The sequence below is a fragment of the Uloborus diversus genome, chromosome 1 (genome assembly GCF_026930045.1).
Source record: "Uloborus diversus isolate 005 chromosome 1, Udiv.v.3.1, whole genome shotgun sequence".
In the NCBI taxonomy this organism is placed as follows: Eukaryota; Metazoa; Arthropoda; class Arachnida; order Araneae; family Uloboridae; genus Uloborus; species Uloborus diversus.
This window is the reverse complement of record NC_072731.1, coordinates 41,564,863-41,569,685: the sequence shown is the minus strand read 5'-3', so window position 1 is coordinate 41,569,685 and position 4,823 is coordinate 41,564,863.

Sequence of the window (4,823 nt, the reverse complement as noted above, 5' to 3'; positions counted from 1 at the left end):
CAGTTGCCAATGGACATTTCGAGTAATCCTTGGGAGAGAAATCGGGGTTCAGGACATGAGGGGATGGTGAGATAATTGGCTTCTGTTCCCCGCAATTGGTTACAAATAAGAATTGCTCAGTAGTCATCAATAACCAGAAAAAAAAAATATTTTTTGCTGCATATTTCTATTTAAAAAAAATAGTTGCTTTTATTTCAAAATTTATTGCTATGTTAGAAGTTGTATTATATCGTATTGTTTAATGTAATTGTATTGTTTTTCAAAGGAAAAAGCTGGCGCCATTTGCTCATGAACTTAGAGAATGAAATGATTCTAAAGCAGATACATGAATAAAGATAATCAGAAGAAACGAAGGTAGAACCAATACGCCCCAGGAAAGCACGAAGAAGGGAAGTCACAGAATCATTAAGAGGAAGTTTAATCGTATTTGACAACGCTGGAATAAAATAAAACAGAATTGACGAAAACGTGGTTCAGAATTAGAGATACTATTGTCATTGTTATCTCTAAGTAAATCGCTTGTTAAAAAATGATAAAAAAGGAGAACATGATGTTTTTTCTTTTTTTTATGATAGTACTGTTATACAAATAATAATGTGATACATTCCGCTTAAAAAACAAAATATTTTAGGTTTTTGAGTAAACAACTAAGCGATGCTCGAAAAAAAGAATATAATCTATACAAAACAATAATCAATATAACGCAGCATTGATAAATTCCTCAAACATCATTGAGCAGTACCCCATCTTAAAGTTATTCCCATTCTTAGATATATGTGCTTTATGTTTTAAATGTAGTGTGTGCCACGTTGTTTGTTACATAAGTAGATTATAGTGTATTCTTCTAGTTCGTTTCTAAAAGAAAAAATTTTCGTTTTACTTTTATTTCTGCATCAAAAAAAATCTATTAATTGATGTAATTTTTTCTTCAAGCACGTTTTTGTGTTTTATAAATTTTCACCATTTTCATGCTTTCAATCTTTATATTAACTCAATATAACCTATTTTAGCTCATGTGCCATTAAAATCAATAGAACCAGTCTACCACTTAGCAGCTCTTGTCCAGACTAGTGGTTTGAACTAAGTAAGTCATCATTATTTATAGATTTACTATTTTAAGCAGAAATGTTTACATGCTGATAGTTAAAGCAATCCATAGTTTAGAAAGTAAAGTAAGTCAATCATAGGAGTTGTAACAAGAAAGATAAACGGTTGAAACTACCTTTTCCATCAGTGTATAAAATGAGGCAATAGGTTAATTTAAAGGCACTTTTTTTAGATACACTTTGCCTAAAGTTTTACACATGTAATTTATTTCTATCCTAAATTATATTAATCTATTTGCATTAATACAATGCTGTAATTGAGAAGCGTGGGTCCCCTCCACAGAAATATTTATTTTTGATTCAAAAAGTTATGAAAACTAGCTAAAATATGCAAAGCGCTAGAACTATACCGAAGAAATTCAAAAGTTCTTTGGAACGGTTGTTTTTCTAGAAAAATGACAAAAGTGTAACTTGATTCCTTTTTCGATTTTTTAGCTATGAAAAACTCTTTTAAATGATGTTTTACTTTTAAAGTAAGATGAAGTATTCAAAAAGTCATGGCGCCCCCCCCCCCTCCCGCCCATTTCGTCCAATAACAAAAACAACTTGGAGAACTAATATGCTTAAAATTATAATTTTCCAGGCTAAAAAGAAAATGAAAATACTGATATATGATGAAGAATTACATTCACAACTAATGATTAGTATTTCAAATGGCTTTATTGCACATAAACGAATCAAATCATTCACTGTAAACACAAATAGTAAAAAATGTAAATTCAAATAATATTTCATACCGTAATTGCAAATCATGCATTATGGACTCAACATTTACCGAAATTTGGATATAAAACATAATGAAATTGAATTAAAGATCAAAAAATAAATGAGGAAATAAATCATAGTCAACGAAAAATAATAAAAACAATAAATTATATAAGCAAGCAATTGATTATTAGCTAGTTCACTTTATGTATCAATTGAAATTTGCATTTATTAAATTTAGATTCACTGACATATATTTGATTCATGATGATGAATACGCAACTGATTTATGAATAATAATTTGTTACAATGAATATTAACCCCTAGATCAACCGTAATAGATTACTTATGATGAAATGCTCTTTGCGAGATATACCGAATAGTTTCAGATTGGAAAATAGTTAAACAAATTTGATTTTCCATAAAATAAAGTTCAATAGAATCTTTTTCTTTTAATTTTTATTATTAATATGTTCGTTAAGTATATAAGAATATTAGAGAATGTTGAATTTTTTTCAGAACAAAATCTATCATAATTTACGTTACGAAGTTAGAAGAGCCCATCTTATCGAAAAAAAGGTGCCTCTAAGTAGGCCTCATAAAAACAATAACACCAAAATTAGAAAAACACTCCTAAAAACAACGCTTCGACAAAAATTGAGCACCGCATAGGAATTCATGACCCTTTTTACGGCTGTGCCCATCAAAACCGTTTTTATTTTATCTTAAAATACACATTGATAAAAATGTATTTGAATCTAAAATTGGAATTCGATCAAGAAAAATGATCTCGTATAACTTGACGGTATAAATTTGTTAAATTCGTTGCAAAAGCTAATTGATAAAAAGTAAAACTTTAAATCTAGCACAAGTTATTTAAAAAAAAATGTGAAAAGTGTAAATTTACATTTCAGATAGTGAATTGCAATATTCACATTTTTCCAATTTGGATCAAGAGTTCGAGTTTAATTTTATGTTAAAATTATTGTTCTCATAGCGGAAATAGTTACCCAATGCTTTACAGCTCCGTGACGCAAAATGTAGCACTAGTTTTTAGTTTTATTCTTTTACTAACTTTTAAATTCTCTCCATCCTCAAATTTGGCAGTGTCATTCAGATCAATATGCACTGTCCTTGTTGACATGATAAATAACAACATAATTAACTTTGAAACAATTGTGTTTCGTAAAATATAACTTAACAAAGTAAAATGTAACATAAGCGTAAAATTCAATCGGTGAAAACTATAAACACGTTCGAACTAAAAGTTAACGCAGCTTGAAAAGTTAACAGCTGAAGGAAAGTTGAGTTGATTTGTCTTTCTTCTTATTCTTCTTATAAGTGCTGTTGCACAGATTTGTTTATTAATGAGGACTACAATCTGAGCATTTTGCCTTTTTTCATATAGTTTTATCATTCCATACAGTATAGAACACACAGACAACACATAAAAGAATGTTGGTATTCAAAAGAGAAACAAAACAAGGAAATAAAGTTTCCAGCTACACTTTCTGCCTCATTTGAAGAAGTTGTAAGTAAGTTGGAAGAGACCTGGAGATGAGCTTCAATCCCAGTAATTGACCATCACAGTATTTTGAGAAGAATACGCACATACCACGAAAAACTTCGGGCGCTTCTAAAATCGTACAAAGCAAGAAAAGACGTTGACAACTGTAGAAAGCAGATGCCATTTTTTGAAAAAAAGCCAGTAATATCTGTGATATATCAGTATGTACTTGTAAATCGTTTGAATGTTGCCGTTATAAGAAAAAAAAGGAAAATACCATTGAACGAAAGAGAATTTTTGCTAGACCAGCGTACGGAAAGAAAAATGGTAATCGGGTCACTAGACCGATAAGGGACTTCTCAAATTAATGAGGCCGTTAAGGGAACAAGGGACTTTTGAATTTTACTTTTCAATTTTATAATTTTATACCATGTATTTGAAGTAATAGAACAAAAATAATATTTTCATATCAATATTAGACATTTTAAATGTTAATTTAAAAATTTTAGGGTTAAAAAAGGTGTTTTCTGAGGCATATGGAACGCAACATGGGCAGAATTGAAAACACTCCAGGCGCAATTCATGTAAACGAAAACCAACAATATTTTTTTTCCAGATGTAGTTTATCCGTATGAACATAAATGGGCATTGAATTCAATCTATGTGCGTATATAAACTAGAAAAAAAAAATCAAATTATGAATAGAATTTTACGTTTTTTTAATACGTATGCTACTTTGCTAACAGCGGATAAATAGTAAATTTTTGTATTTGGGTAAAGTAATGCCCAGTTTTATGAAGTATAAGACTGTTAATGTGCTCAAAAAATTTTGAAGCGATACAGTGAAAAATAATGCGGTGGGAGCATTTCGAGCCAAAAATGATGATTAAAAACGTGTAAACAAAAATCAGCTGATACTTTTATCCCTTTAAATACCACGCCCCCTTTTTTAAAAATGTAAATAAAATGCGTAAAAATCATAATATCGCAAAAATGAAAATGGATAATCAAAGCTGGTACTAAGCTCTATTTTTTGGCGCAAAAACAATTTTTGTGAAATTTGGTTGATTTTCCGAATGTATAAGGTCCCTTGTCCCCTTAAACGGAAAATAAAGTAAGATAAATACGAGGAGAGAAAAAAACTACATACTGAGGTTACTTTAAGTTCAATGGACATAAATGATGAGTGCGAACGGAGTCTGATATAAAAGCATGCTTGACACTCCTGCCCGATCAACAATCGCTAAACAGGGAACCCGAAACGCTGAAGACGCTTCACCTGTAACGAAAATATTCCCAGCCGTAGCAAGAACATTGGACCGATATGGCATTTTTGACCAAGCAGGAGCTGCAACCGTATCAGCTGCAATTCAAGATGTTGACATTATTTTTCAAAGGGATGTAACAAATTTTGTAAATCGAAACAAAATTCGGCGTGAAAGGACAAAAGCAAGTGTTATTATCAAGGCGAACCTTCAGCCAATCGAGGAAAATTATGACCATGT